General features: G+C 53.3%; 1 protein-coding gene across 3 annotated transcripts in view; it reads left to right on the top strand.

The window, feature by feature from the left end:
- The first annotated feature begins 8,346 nt into the window (after window positions 1-8,346).
- PLXNA2 (plexin A2) overlaps window positions 8,347-15,548 on the top strand; it is a 169,871-nt gene continuing 162,669 nt past the window's right edge. The window contains exon 1 of one of the 3 annotated variants that reach the window (XM_057400688.1): window positions 8,347-8,430. The gene's annotated coding sequence lies outside the window, so the exon portion shown is untranslated. Of the gene's footprint in view, window positions 8,431-8,557; window positions 8,820-14,757; window positions 14,798-15,548 lie in introns of those variants that run through there. The other 2 variants (XM_057400687.1, XM_057400689.1) reach the window with 2 other exon arrangements.

The following is a 15,548-nucleotide window of genomic DNA, read 5'->3' as shown; positions in this document are numbered from 1 at the left end:
GTAAATTCTTACTGTTCATGGCAGTGCCAGTAGTGCTCAGGGGGCAGCCAGTATCTCCCCCAGCTGGAGTCCAATGCCATAGAAGAAATAACTGATAAGAGATAAGAGAAGGCTCTGGGAAGACCTTAGAGCAGCTCCAGTGCCTAAAGGGGCTGCAGGAAACCTGGAGAGGGGCTTGGGACAAGGGATGTAGGGACAGGCCAAGGGGAATGGCTTTAACCTGCCAGAGGGGAGGCTGAGATGAGCTCTTAGGCAGAAGCTCTTCCCTGTGAGGGTGCTGAGGCGCTGGCACAGGGTGCCCAGAGAAGCTGTGGCTGCCCCATCCCTGGCAGTGCTCAAGGCCAGGTTGGACACAGGGGCTTGGAGCAAGCTGCTCCAGTGGAAGGGGTCCCTGCCTGTGGCAGGGGTTGGAGCTGGAGGAGCTTTAAGGTCCTTTCAGCCCAAGTAATTCTAGGATTCTATGACACGGGTTTATGGATAGTTTGCTCAAGTCTCTTCTTATTTAGTTTGAATTACTTCTAGGCTGAGGAGTTCTGTGAAGGAGTTCTGTTGTTTTCTGCATCCTTAGAGGCTCACCATCATAGGAATCCTGCCAAGGGTACGAGGGCTCCTGGCCCACCACCTGGATGGCCAAGCACAAAGTATGGGCTCTGCTTGCATGGGAATTACCCCATCTGACAGGGAAATGAGCTCGAGGCTTGGTTTTGAGTGATCATGAGTAACTTGAAGTGATTTGAGGCCTGAAGTTGCCACAGGCGATGGAGCCTGAGGATGCTGCGGCGCCAGCGGTGCTAAGGAATTCAGAGATGTGGCTCAGATATTAGCAAATCTGTGTATTTGATTTCCCCTTGCCCCTTTCCCCTCTCCCCAAGCTAAACCTCTGGCCCAGGCAACATCAGAAATCACGGAGTAGAAAAATATAAGCATTAGTAATTAGAAACAGCCTTTTTCTTTTGTCTGGGCTGGGTATATTTAACTGGTCCAGTTCTGCTGCCAATACGTATTTGCCAAGGAAAACTTTCTCATTTAAAGCTTCCACTTATCCAAATAAAGAGAGAGTTGCTGGAAGTAGGTCTTGGCGCAGTTTTGCAGGGATTTGAGTTGGGAAAAATACCACGCTTGGTCTCCTATTTTCCCTGTGATCTAGTCTGTTCCTATCAATTTGAAATTGTGAGTTGCTTTGCTTAAATAGGTGACCAGCGGGTGCACAGCTTGCAGCCCACATGGCACTGTTCTTGGTATCAGTTATGGCATAACAGTAACACAGGGGCTTGGGCAGGGGGTTTGTTCTTACTTTATTCCCCAGTACACCATCACAGATCCCAAGCAGCAAAGGCATGCTGCCCCAGCGCGCTGGCACCGGGGAGCTGCCATCGCCACCACCTCGAGTGGCCTTTTGGGAGGAAAAAATGGTGGTTTGGGTCCTTTTTCAGTGAGAAGGAAAGTTCTTAAAACCAAACCAGGTTGTGAAGACACCAGCAGCTCAACAGAGACAGCCTGGAAGAGCTCTTGGGGCTCTTGCTGGAGGGAATCCCATGTTTTCTGTTGCTCTTTGGTGTAAGCTGAAGGACTTGCTGGGGTTCCCCCGTCATGAGGCAGGCCTGTCCACGTTGGAGCAGAGCATGGCTTCATCCCCTTCTCCCAGCGCTGAGCACTCGGGCTCTGAAAGGCTTCATCTGAACCCCGGCAGCTCCCTTTAATGAACGCAATGCAAATGGGCTGCAAGGGAGAAGGTGCCAGTGAAAGCAAAAGGAGCTCATGAAAGGGAGTGCAGACAAGGAAAGGAAAAATTATTCACATAGCCCAAAAGTTTACTTCTAAGAGGTCTTTTTTTGTTCAATTTCATATATTTTCCTTGATCATTTGAGAGAAAAGATCCGTCCATAGACAGATCTCCAAAGAGATGATTATTTTTTTCAGCATTGCCATTGCTTTAATCCATGGCCTGTTCACACAGGGAATGTTTAATTGGTGCACTGGTGAAATAAAATGTTGAAATGGATTGAATGGCAGACTTTTTCCCTCTGTTGTGACATTAATCCCTCAATATTCCAGGGCCCCTTGCTGGGTATTGAGGCAAAGAAAAGAACCAGGGGAGGTCCTTCTCTATACATCTGCCTGTGATGTGAAAACTCCCTGGATACACTTATCATACATGATCCAATACATCAATTAAACCAAAGACCTTTCTGCAATAATCACACGTGAAATAAATTATGCCGTATGATACATCTTTTGTGAGTGAGGGCAGGCTTCTCTGCAGAGGCGGTGTGGTGGGGGAAGGCAGGAGAGGAAGCCCTGGTGCCTGCTCTCCAGCAGAACATCTCCCTGGAGGTATGAAACTGTGATTTCCTCAGCCAGCCCTGCATCATGCACGTGGGCACATGTGCACTGAGAGAGCTAGAAGGAGATTCCAGTGAAGATGATGAGATGGGAAGGTGTCCTGCTGAATTAGGCCGCCTTTATTACCTTAATTAGGTAAATTAAGAGGTTGGTGCTCTTGAAGTTGCCTTTTGTTGTTGGTTTTCCCCTTGGCAGTCTGTATTCATTGTGATTGTAGCAAGGTGGACAATATGTGTGTTTAAAAGGAACGTGTGTACCTGTTCTGCCTTTCTCTGACTTGGGCTGAGCTCCCTGCAGGGGAGTTCCTATAAACTTCTGGGTTTGCATTTGAGTGTGAACATCTCCCTCCCTGTCCTGAAGAAACTCCGAAGCAGCACTGAAAAGGCCGTGAAACGATAAGCAGGCTTCAAGCTCCACACTCCTCACTCACAAATTGCAGCTTTTGCAGCAGCAGATTAACACTCACAGACCCACAAATCAAAGGATTTCCAGTTCCACCCCCGTCCCACCCGTTATGCAGGGGAAGAGCTCAGTCTCCTCAGACAAGTGGGGAAAAAAAGAGATGAAATAGGGTTTAAAAGAATGTAGGTTTGTGTTTAAGTTGGTTTGCCATTGTCAGTAATACACATTGCCTTCAGGAAAATCACAAAGATTACTGTAGAAAAAAGGCAGAGCCACAGCGTGTTTGATGGTAGGCTCCACGGTTTATGTTCATTAGGACGGGAAGCCTGAAATACTCATTTCTTTATGATGAAGGAACTAAAGATTTCCAATGAACATGCTGCAGTGAGCATGCTTCGGAGAGTTATTGCTAAAGCAGCACGTTAATCACAGCGACCGCCTTTTAGGCTTCACGGGGAGAGTGACTAAGTTGTGGAGATGCTTCTCCCCCAGAACACCCCTTCCCTGTACTGGGGAGGTGGGAACCCTGCAGACAAACTTCAGCAGGTCCTGAGGGAGTTCAGATGTAGCTATTTAGAGCCAAAATCTTGGAAAACCTGCACTTTTTAAGGATTTCTGCAAATCTCCTAGCTGGGAATGTTGAAAGCAGCCCCAAGGGCTCAGCATCAGTGGTCTGGGATGGAAATGGCAGGCAACAGAACTGTGGTGGTTACCAGCATCTTAGAATAACACTGGTGATGCCTGTGTGGATCTGTGGGGTTCAGGGTGTAAGGACCTTTTCCCCTGATACTAGACCAAACCCAGACAGGAAATCATCAGAAGCTGCCTCAGGCACAGCGGGTTTGTTTGTAACTGTGTCATTAGTGAATAATTAATAAGGCAGATGAACCAGTGACAATAAAACCCAGGGTCTCTTGTGCTGCATCTGCTTCAGCTGCTGAACAGGAGCAAGTTGGAGACAGACCAGGCTGGTGCTGGTGAGCAGCTCTGAAGTGACCCCATGAGCAGGGAATTGTCACTTCCTTGCTGCAGAACGTGCCTCTGATCGATGGCAAAGCATGTCAGAACAGGATTTGGCCCTTAGGAAATCATTAAGCTGTAAATTCTCGACGTGACAGGCTGGCGTAGTGCTGGGCTTCTGTTTTGTGTCGAAGGCTGTGCGGAGTCTCCTTCGTTAGAGGGTCGATAATTGGCTCAATGGGCTGCAATCGCTCACCCCGGGCAGTCATGGTGTGGAGGTGGAGGTGCAGCCTGGCCTCACACAGCCCTGCCATGCTCCGGCAAAGCACATCCCAGCCTCGAGCATCACTTGGCAGCTGGAGGGGCCACATCTGGATCGTGGGTCAGCAGCTGGGGCAGGTATCGATCCCAGAAGTGATGGATGGATGCCCAGTCCCATGGCCTGTCTCAGGGGAAGCTTCCTGCTCCCCGTTCCCAGGCATCCAGTGGCTTTTCCGGCTCCTCTGTTTATCTGTGTGATGGCGAGGGGCTTGCAGAACACTTTGGTGATGCTTCTGAAAGCAGTTGTGTTGCAGAGCGAGAGCAGAGTGCCACAAAGAGTTGACAACCTCTTCAGACAGCCCTGGTTTGGGCAAGTTGCTTAGCTAATGACTGAGATAGAAAACCTCTCCCCGTTTCTGGCAGTACATTCAAAGGGAGGTGTGGAACACGGGGATACAGCAGGATATTTATCTTTAAAGAGAGATGGGAGCGGCGTTGTGAGTAGCCCCTGGGTGGTCACGTTGTGGAGCCAAAGGAAGGGCTAGGAAAAAGCAATCCACTTGCCTTCTGCCTGTGGGCCAATGTGAGCAATGTTTTCATGTTGTGATCTGTTGGGTTTGTATAAATCACTAACTACTGCTAGTATCTTTGCAGGGTTACTTTTGTGCTCTCCCCTGTATGATGCCCTTGATTTCAGCTGAGGCAGTTCTTAGCTGTAGGAGGACAATTAAAAATGGCCTGTTGTCTGCACCTTGAATTTCTGACACAACCTGGGCACGCGCTGCCGGCAGTTGTGGTTTTGACAGTAACAAGATGCTCTGGAACTCGGGATTCGGGGACTTTCTGTTCTCCTGCCCTTGCTCCCAATGAAAACAGTTTGTTCTAGAAAGAAGAAATGTTTGTGAGTTAACTTCAGCTCAGTTCAAACCAGAAGATCCAGAGGCAGGAACCGAAGCTCACATTTGTGGGGAAACCTGAGGAGGGAAGAGGAAAAGGCACATTAGGAAAAGGAAGATCCTTCTCATTTTTGAAGAAGGTGTTATGAACAGTAGAGAGAGGAAGCAAATGACTTGACAAGGTTCCCCTGAAGAGGAGGGATAGCAGAAAGTGCTGGGTAAATTCCCATTGATCTTTCACTCAGCTTCCCTATCCATGTGGGTTTGACTATTTAATATTTCCTTTCACTGTCATAGGTAATAACTGAGTGGAAACAATCATTTCTAAATAACCGCCTGTGATTCTTCTATTGTAGTGATTAGTGCTGAATAATTATTAGCTCTGCTGCATATTGCATGGATAGATATGATGCGAGGAACTGGAAGCTGACAGCCGCTGGCACCTGCGCTCTAGAGTGATGCTGCGCGGTCCCTATGGATGGTGCCTATAGATGGAGCTCTTCCCCTCGCTCAGCTCAGCAGCTGCTCTAAGCCAGCCCTAACGGGTGATCAGAGGCCAGGGATGGGCTTTCCTCACCTCAGTGGCTTGTCCTAAATGGGCACAGAGGAAAAAAACAAGGATACTTTCCCACTTTAGAAAATAGGGAAGAGCAGAATCTATTGTATCACCCTGGGAATGGCAAATGCAGAGCAAGTACTGATGTTGGGTCTTGCTGCATCTGTGGGCACCAAGAGAAGTGCCAGAGGCAGTGTATGAAGCTGGGTTGTCCAGGACTCTGAGCGAATATGAAGGGCTGATGCTGGGAGGATAGAAAGGCTCGTTGCTTCTCACGGCTCAGACAGATTCATGACCCCTGTGCTCTGAAGCAAGGGCGTTTATCAAAGATGAGGACAGAGAGAAATTGTGCATACACAGGCTAGAAACAGAGAGCGATCTTTCACCGGCGCTTTGCTTCACCAGCTGCTTAAAGACTGCTTTGTCATCTGCAGTCCAGATCCTGCCCTGCGGAACAGGAGTGCTCAGCAAAGGGTCCTGTGGCTCAGGACACGGAGCTGAGAAGTTGCGTGCCGAGAGTTTGAAGAGGCCTTAGAGCCCATCTTCCCCGCTTGGCCAGCGGTTGTTGAGCTCCTGGTTTGCTTCATGGTGAAGCTCAGAGCTCTCTGGGGGATAGGATGAGGGCAGTGCCAAGGGTCTGTCCGGCAAAGCCATGGGTGTGTGTTGGTGACCCTGTTGCCAAAGAACCCAGGTAGATCCCAGTTGTGCATCCCAGCGCCCTTCCTGCCCTGGCTTGGACGCATACAGGGGCTGTCAGACATGGACTGATATTTGCACTCCTGGTTTAGTTTGTGGTTTTGCGCATAGGTATGTATGTGTGCAGAGGTTCCGTGGAGCTTTGCGGGCATAGGATTGCACTTACGTGTATGCGCATCTCTATGCGCACACCATGTGTATTTGATTGAACTAGTGGCAGGTTTGTCCTTCTGTTACAGCTCCAGACTTCGATTCCAGGATTGTGCCTGTCACCCTTTCCAGGTAAAGGTGACTGCAAATATCCACAGAAGGGGGGAGATTTAGATTGAGCATTAGGAAAAACGTATCTCCTTGGGAGGGTGCTGAGGCGCTGGCACAGGGTGCCCAGAGAAGCTGTGGCTGCCCCATCCCTGGCAGTGCTCAAGGCCAGGTTGGACACAGGGGCTTGGAGCAAGCTGCTCTAGTGGAAGGGGTCCCTGCCCGTGGCAGGGGTTGGAGCTGGATAAGCTTTAAGGTCCCTTCCAACCCAAACCAGGCTGGGATCCTGTGACTTCTCCAGGAGCTGTTTCAGCACAGAGCTTGCTGATATTTAAAGCACAGAGGCACCTCCTCAGCCCAGCAGCACATCCATCACCTGAGCAGACCCAGATGAATCTCCACCTGTTTTGTTTCTCTCCCTGCATGCTGGAACAGCCCTTTGCTCACGTGCCCTGTGCATGAGCTACTCCACAAGTCTTGGGGCTGCTCCCCAGCTGAGCAATCGTGTAATGAGCTTGTGCTGGACTCTCTATACAGGAACATAATTGACCATTAATTAAAAGAAGGCAGGATGCAAGAGGAGAGAAACGGTTGTGGGGATGCTCTGACTGCCTCATATGGACTTTGCAAAAGGAGAAACAGCATTAGTGGGATGTGCATTTAACCAAGGATGGTAGCTGTAATCGGGTTTAGCATCATTCATTGTGAATGCACGGCACAGTAAGTGTATTAGAGACAGCGAAAGAGAAAAGCTTGCTAAGGAACCAGTGCTGCCATCCACTGAGTGTCTTCTGTTTCCTCGCCTGAGCTGAACAGCTGCAACCTGTGTGTCTTCTCAGGATGTCAGAATCCCCACTCTGGAGCTTCCAGAGAAGTTGAGGGGACCCTTTCCGTGGCAGTGACTTGAGTGGGGTGTGGAGGGAGCTTTGCCTGTGCTCCACAGATGGTGGCACAGGCACTATTGGAAAAGAAATCCTTTCCTGAAGGACGGTGAATGTGGTGAGGATGGGGAGAGAGACACCGGCACTGGTCTCCCTGGAGAGGGGGCAGCACAGGCACTGGTTTACAGCCCTCCTGGAGGTGAAAAGCACAAGATCCAGAGCACAGTGGGATGCAGAGGCATTCCCTGCCCAACCCCACACAAGAGGCTTTTGAACCCTGTACACAAGGCAGGCAGCAAAACTAACAGCAGCTGTGTCTTCCCCTCTCCAGACCTGCTCTTGGGTCAGTTCAGTCAGTTGGGTTTATAGTGGCAGAGGCCCAGGATTCTGGCTATAATTTTCTCTCTCAAATACTGCCATGTGTAGTAAAAAAATCCTTGATGACAGGAGATGGAAGACAGCAATCCATCATGTTATTGATTCCCTCCACCAGTTGGGCTGCTCAGAATTGCTCCTGTGCCGCAGTGTTGGGGCACGTTTAACTGGACCGTGGTGCTGCTGGGATTTTGGGGCCACACTGTCCTGGTGGGGGTGACTCTGCCTTCCTGTTCCCTGGCAGGTAACCAGTGTGGCTCTGGGGTGGTTGGAGATGCTCCTCACTTTGGGCACCCTAACAGCTTCCAGGTATTTTTCCAGCACTTGAGCGAGGCCAGGTAAGGGCTCTGTGCTGAGCTGCTCCATCCCAAGGAGGGATCCTCTGGATCCCAACAGCGGGTGGTCACTGGGCTCCTTGTCCCAGCTGGCTGTGGCCGCTGTGGTTGGTCTTGGACGGCTTTTGGCAAGCCAGGAGGTGCGAGGGTTGGTGGCTTCAGAGACTGCAGCGCACAGACAACTTTTGCTCTGCTGTAGGCGATGCGTTCTTGGCACAAAGCTGAGCCGTCAGCTCGAACGGCATTGACCTAAATGGGGAAACTGAGGCACGGAGCGCTTGGGGGTCAGCGTCCGCACCAGAGCCTGCGGGGAAGGGATGTGCGGGGGGCGGAAGGAAGAGCTCCATTCCCCTCCCTCCCAGCGCTGATGAGAGGCTGCAACCCACCCAGCGCGGGAGCCTTTAGGAGGGCGCAGGTGCGGGAGCCGCTGACTCGCTCAGCGCGGCCGGGGGCGCGCAGCCGTCGAGGTGAGTGCGGCGGCCCCGCTCCCCGGCTTTGTTCCGTTGCGGTGCCGCGGGTTCCCGGTGCTGCCCCGCCGCCGAGGCTGCGGAAGGGTTAAACGTGGATCGGGGGCGGCGCGGTGGCGGCGGGAGCGCGCCCGGGCTCGGCGGCGGGCGGATGCCGGCGCGGCGGAGGGGAGCCGGGGCTCGCCGCCGTGCTCGGGCAGGGGCTGCGGAGGCATGAGCGGGCGGCGGAGCTGAGCCGAGCCGAGCCGGGGGAGGCCGAGCGGCTGCGGGAAGGCGGTGGAGTAGCGGGCACCCGGCCCTGGATTTCCATGGTGTCGGGAGCCGGGTGGACTTCCCCGCCGTGAGCCGGCACCCCGAGGAGGCGGGCGGCACCGGAGCTGCGAGGGCTGGTGAGTGAATGGCCGGGGCTACGGAGCGTCCCCGGGGCTGCGGCTCCCTCGGGCATCCCCGCTGCCCGGTCCGGCCGGGAGGGCGCAGGGAGGAGGAGGAGGAAGAGGAGGTCGGGGCTCGTTCTTCTCTCCCCAGCCCCGAACCGACCGCGGGCTCTTCCCCGGGGCTGCCCGGAGCGGGAGGTACCGGAGGCTGCAGCCCGCGGGCGGTGCGCGGCGGCGCCCGCCCTGCCGCGGTACCGGGCGAGCCCCGGGAGGTTCTGCCGAGGGGAGGCTGGAAAAATGCCTCTGAGGTCCCCGTGCCCGGTCACCAGCCACCCCCCTCTTCCCGCGGTTCCGTTTCGCGGCCAGGCACGGGCTGTAGCGGGGATGGATGTGCTCGTTAATTCCGTTGTCATTCGTTACCGCTCAGTCACGGTCTGGAGCAGTCAATGCACCAGAATCGACTCATTTCCATAAAAAGTTACTGTTGGCAAGGAGGGGCTGAAAACACCCGGAATGCTGGGGAAAAAAATCCCCGTTAACGCTTCCCTAAATCCTCACAAGACCCTTTCTGAAAGGGGATGTAGGGAGGGAAGGGAATGCACCCGTGCTCCCTTCAGGGGAATCCTTACTTCAGTGTGATGCTGAGTTTCCCCAGCCCTGGAGCTGGTGGATGGTGTGATGAGCTGAAGCTGCTCTGTGCGAGCACTGGAGGGGCCACACTGTGACCTCCCGTTGTGACCTCCGTGGATGTCCCCTCCTGTTGTGACCTCCGTGGCATTACGGGCTTTATCTCCCTTTAAGCTGTGGCAAATGCTTTCACCTTCCCGTAGGTGAAGTGAATGATGCTCAATTAATCTGTGCTCTAAGGGGTATCAGAAAGTCAATAGGTTAATATTAAGTGAGGTGAATAGTAAGTGGCAGAGAAAAAACCTCTGTACATCGGTGACCAACAGTTCAAGGGACTGGCTTGGGGATGAAAGAATGTGAAGTTTGCGGAGTATCGTGATGAGAAAACCTGCTGCTGACAGGGTTTCCCTGTTGTTTGCTGAGCACTTGATGCTTTGCTGGTGGCTTGAATGTGTTTAATAGATCGCAGCTGACTCGGGAGATGGTCTTGTCTCTCATTCTTCAGATGGCTTCATTGATACGGTGTCTAAAAGTTAAATCAAATGACCTACTTTAGAGCTGAAAGACAGATGCCTTGGAAGAAGTCTGTGCTGTCTTCAGAGCAGCTGTTCAGCTTCTTTCCTTTAGCACAGAAGTGTTGGATCATTTAAAACACGATGTTTTTTTGGTCTTTATTGCTGTCCTTTTGCCATTTGTTGTCACTTTGAGGACACTCAAAGCTTAAAGTGGTATTTTGGGGTGGTGCAGGGAACCAGTTAAAACAGCTTTGATTTAAGAAACTTGGTGCAGGTGATGGGTGACGTGAATGTACAACTGTTGTGAAATGGCTTATCTAGCAAGCCAGTCATCTTCCTCAACTCTTCTAACCATATCCACAGCGCTTGTTGCAAGAAGATAAAGTAGCCCAATTTACTCTTCATTTACTTTATGGTGCTGTTTGATGTAATTAATTGTGGAGTTCCCCCAGCTTATAACAAGTTTGTGTGGTGGAAACAGGTAACAGATGCTACGTAAGATCTACACACCATCCATCCACCAAGATGATAGAAACAGTGCTTCCCGATGCTCGTGCTACACTGGGTCTTGCTCTTGGTGTTAACCCTGAGCTTCCCCTCCCTCTGAGCAGAAGGGAACTTGAGCTGGATGCAAAAGGGAACACACGAATCCCAGTTGACTGCGGCTACTTGGGGAAGAGGGGTCTGCTGCTGCCCTGTGCTCTTTAACTCCCTTCAGCAAATTGCATTAGTATGTGACAAATTGGCTTGCAAAGCAGCTAAATGGAAATGACATTTGGAGCCGTTTGCTGGGCAGACCCTGTGGTGTCTCGGGGAAACCTGTGCTTTGTAGCATCTTCCCGAGATCTCCGCTTTAACTACCTCTGCAAGGCTTTCCAGAACTTACTCCAGGAGCTCCTGTTGCAGCTAAATGTGGGAGTCTAGAGCATGTCTTGGAATAATTGCCCAAGAGCTAGGGCGAGATGTGGGTGCAGACTGTCTCATGGTGTAGGCAGCTTCTGTGAAGAACTGGAGTAGGAAAGGAAGCAAAAGGTAATATTCATGGGGCAGGAAGGCTTAAAAAGGAGCTTATATGAAGAATTGAGTTAGGAAAGAGAGGAAAGAGAGCAAAAGCTAATACTTACGGGGCAAGAAGACTTAAGGTAGGAGCTTATATGAAGAACTGAAGTAGGAAAGAGCAAAAGTGAATATTCGCAGGGCAAGAAGGCTTAAAGGGGAAAGCTGTGCTTGCCATTGGGCGCTAACCCAGTGTGGCCCTGTGGGAGCTGCATCTTTGAAGCCCCTTTTGTTCAGCTGTGGTTGTTTCGGTGGCTCTCTGAGGAGCGGGCTGCGTGGTACCACACCAGGAACGTGTACCCCTGCCTCCCTCACCCCTCTCCTCGGAGCAGCCGCGCGTCTGTTTGAACACAGCAATGATCAAGCTGGTTTAATTGGCCCCTCTGCAGTTTGAACAATAAATATGCAACGTGGGGAGAGTGCCCCCCTCTCCTGCCCGGCGCCGAGGCTGTCATTTCTGACGGGGGAAGCGTGTGTGCTCTCCGCTCGCTTCGTCCCTGCACGCTCGGGCACCGCGCTCTCTCCCGCTCCAGCGTGTGAAAACTGCATCCCCCATCTGTGTTTGGCATCCTTAAAAAGGGAGGGGGTGAAGAAATGCTGAACCTGAGCACGCAGTGCTCCTGAGACAGGCCCCTTCACATTTCTAAACACTCTTGATTATTCAGCTAATCTTTATTTCATGGGCCTGTTACAAGAAACACAAACGGGGGAGAAAGTAGAAGGCGGTGACACATTTAAAATACACAAGAAAAGTGCTGGCAGGAATATAATCGTTCTTATTCCAGCGATATGAAATATTTATGGGCCTAAGTTGTGGCAAGATTTTCTGCTTCCCCCCCCCCCCCCTTCTCTCCTCCCACCTAACTCCAAGATGTTTATCCCAGTAAAACAGAAGCTGGGGGCACCGGCTGTGCTGTGGCAGAGCCCTGTCCCCATGCACAGCCGGAGCCAGTGTCCGTCTGTCCATCCCTGGGCAGAGGAGCGCGGAGCTGTGGCCAAGCTGCCCATCTCGCAGGGGGAGCAGAGCCTTGTGTTACAGTCTGTTAACTCAAAATAATCCAGAAGCATCCCCTCGGAGAGCCTGTGAAAAGCCCCCTTTGAGGTGCCCGTGTTTGGTAGGAGCCTGCAGCTCCCCCAGGGCATTCTGCTATTAATTCATTAGATCTGAGGGATTTTTTTCCTCTCTTCCCCCTCCCCTCTTTCTCTTCTCCCCCCCTTTCTCTCCCTGGCAATTCAAACAGTGATGAATGGACAAAAATCCCTCAAGGGAAACATTTTTTCACTTAGTTACAAAGATTTCATGGCTAATTAGAGTAAATGTGGTTTTTAGAGTGTTAATCTCTTAACCAGCTTGGCTAGGAGGCCACCGCCACAACAGCAAAGGGGAGGGCAAGGGGGAACCCAGGGGGAAAAGGTCCCACTGAGTTCTTCCTGGGGCTGAGCCACAAGCGCCGATGGCTGGATCTGATGTGTCCTTGTCACCGAGAGCATCCCATGTGTGACCTCCTCAGCTCTGCTAATCGGGTGCCCACCTTCCTTCTCAGGGCATGGCACAGGGCGAGGGCACAGCTTGGCTGGGTGAGGCGTGAAGGTGGTTTGGTGTGAGGAGGCCACGAGCTCTTTTGTCTGCAGAAGTGGTGCAGAGGGAGCCTCCGGGATGGAAACCAATGCGGGAACAAAAGCAGAATTGAGGGCAGTGTTGCTGTCCTTGGGCAGCGGCAGCGGCCGCCTGGGGCTTGTGTTCATGTTCTTTCCTGCAGTGTAAGTACACACGTTTACTGGGTGGTTTAGTGATGGAGATGGGCTATGAGCGCACGTGGTGGGTGCTTCTGGCTGTGTCCCCATGTGCCACTGCAACCACAGTGGCCACGACGCCTCCAGCCTGTGCTCTGCAGGCTTGCTGGTGAGGTCCAGGTCTGGGTGGCACCTCATGGCCAAAGGCGGGTGTTTTACTGATGGAAGTCATCCTCTCTTTGCTGCCGTGAAGGGGATTTATCCTTGATGTCTGCTGTCTTCTTCCTCTCTCTTCCTATCCGCGCTGCCTCCCGGCATCTGCCTTTTCCAGCCTGGTTTTGACTTCATTCCAAATGGCTCTGGCCAAACGGGATGAGGAATTCCTGAGCTGCAGCCCATCACTCAGCCTGGGCTGGCCGGTGGCTGATGCGGAGCTCCGGAGGAGATGGGAGTGGGATGTGGGCTTGAAATTCCTCCTTATCCCACTAGAGGGGATCCTCCGGATCAGGCTGACGGAGCCCAACTGGAAATGAACATAAACCCGGCGACTGGCAAAGCTGCCCTGAGATGATGCAGCCTCTGGCTCCCGTGTGAGCCCCTCGGAGGGGCTGCGGGTCAGACCCCTGCTTTTGCATTTAGGGGCGGGGGCAGGAGGATTTTGGTGCTTTTTGGACATTCGTGCTCCTTATCCAGGAAACTGTGGCCCCTGAGCACAAGCCCTGGGAGCTGCTCAGGTTGGGGTGAGGCTCTGATAGGACTTAACCAGAAAGCACAGGTTTACCAAACACACAAGTGCAGCATATGTCAGTGATGTCCCTGATCTGCTGCACGTTATCTGCTGGGCTTTGCCTCCCAGTTATGATCCATCTGTGTGTTTCGGAGGGGCTGAGTGATGCTGTCAGCCTCAGGCTGGATATGGGGCTGCGAGGCGGGGGGCTGCCAGGGACAGGGTGCTGGGAAAGAGGTGCCCTCCCCTCCGTTATCGGGTAGAGCCCATCTCATGTTTCTCACTGTAATCGCTGCTTCTGTTTGGGTGAATTCCAGCTGGGAGGTGGTGATGGGGAGGGGGGCAATGAAAAGCAAGATAAATGTATCGTATTATGAAAATTTAATCCTGCTTTGCCTGGGCTAAAATTGCATTGAGAGCAGGAGATAAAAGGCATCAGAGTCACGTTATAAAGAAGTCCAGATCAGCTCCAAAGACAGAGTGATAGTGAGCGTGGGAGAGCCCTGCCAAGCCAGGGCCTCTGCTGTGCCAGGGCAGCAGCAAGTGCTGGACAGGGGACCAGACCTGGCTCCGTGCTGGGAGGCACGCTCGAACCCATCTCTCCTCTTGGCAGAGGAGGTGGTGCTTCCAAGAAACAGAGGTCCCCTGGGGACGTTTTGGGAGCCAGCTGATGCACTTCCCTGCTGGCTCCCTGCTCTGTGTGCCTTGCCTCCTGGGAGCTCCATAAACACCACGGTGCGGAGGGATGGCCCCGTGGTGTGATGGGCTCCTGTCTGGAGGAGGATGTCCTGAGGTGCAGGACACCTGGCTGCTGCCTACCCCAGCCATTCCCTCCGCCTCTCCAGTGGGGTGGATGACAGCAGTAGAGGGAAGAGCCCAGAGCCCAGCCCCAGGTGTGTTTCATGGCTCTCCGGAGCCGTCCTCGTGTTGTGCTTGGTGTGGCAGCAGCTTCCCAGGCAGGATCGTCCCCCGCAGCCCTTTTCCTGCTCCAGCGCCGCTTCCCCGCTTCATGAAAGTGAAAGGTGACCTCTGAGTAAATATTACCCTGACCTCTCACCTCGCCTCCTCCCGCCGCCATCGCTCCTCTTGCAGGGCCCATTAACGGAGCTGCGGGCTGACCCGGGGCTGCGCTGCCCTGGCGGGGGCTCAGCGCCGGAGCACGGTCCCAGCACCTCACCACGGGGCCGGAGGGGAAGGGAAGTCTCCTTCCTGGCTGCTGCCGAGGCTGAGCCTCCTCCCGAGCGGGGTTAAGTGGATGCTGGATCAGCTTGGGCTCGGTGGGAGCAGCGTGGGCTCGGTGGGAGCAGCGTGGGCTCTCCCGGTGCGTGCTGGTGGTTGTAATACCATAGCTGTGCTCGCAGTCCAGTGGCCGCTGGTGCTGGTGGGAGCAAAGGGAGGTGCTGGTTTTGGGTGCTGAAGCCTTACGGGAACAATTACACCAGCACAAATCATTGTGAGCAGGAGGCTGTTCGGAGGAGCGGGTGTAGGTAGGAAGAGCTGAGCACGGACCTGGACTCTGCTTCTCTGTGGTGACTTGGAAGGGCTGAACCAGTGGCTTCCACCTTCCATGACCTCAACTCAAGCATGGGAGTACCAGGAAGTGGGGGGTAGGAAGCCGTTGGGGTGCACAGGGAAATCTTACTCCATTTTCCCGCTGAAGGGATGGTTGTGGATAGTCCGTGGAGAGGCCATTCCCTGCCTGCATCAGGGAGTGTTAAAGGAAACGGCTTATTTTGCTTTCAGCTCCTGGCTGGCTCTTAACAGCGGTTTAAAACCAGGCGGTTTGGTTCCTGCAGCAGCTCGGTGTCAGGCTCCGGAGCCCCCTTTCCCTGTCCCATCTCTCGGGAAGCCGCGCGGCACTGGGGAAAACAGGAAACCTCTTGGGCAGCGCTGGGCTGCTGCTCTGCCGCCCGTGACGCGCGCCGGGAAGGAAGCGCATCCACCGCGGCCGGGCCGGGAGCTGCCGTCAGACCCTGACTCAGCGTGGAATAAGTTCCTCGTGTTATTTCCAGGCGCGGGGAGCTTGGGAACCAGCACCTCCCGGAGAGATTGATGTGTACGTTTCCTCCCTAGCAGTTCCATGGC

The sequence above is a fragment of the Pezoporus wallicus genome, unplaced genomic scaffold (assembly GCF_028554395.1).
Source record: "Pezoporus wallicus isolate ANWC-B61680 ecotype Strahan unplaced genomic scaffold, APGP_CSIRO_Pwel_v1 scaffold_7736, whole genome shotgun sequence".
Lineage (NCBI taxonomy): Eukaryota > Metazoa > Chordata > Aves > Psittaciformes > Psittacidae > Pezoporus > Pezoporus wallicus.
The sequence above is the reverse complement of the archived record's forward strand: the minus strand, read 5'-3'. Positions and strand labels throughout refer to the sequence as shown.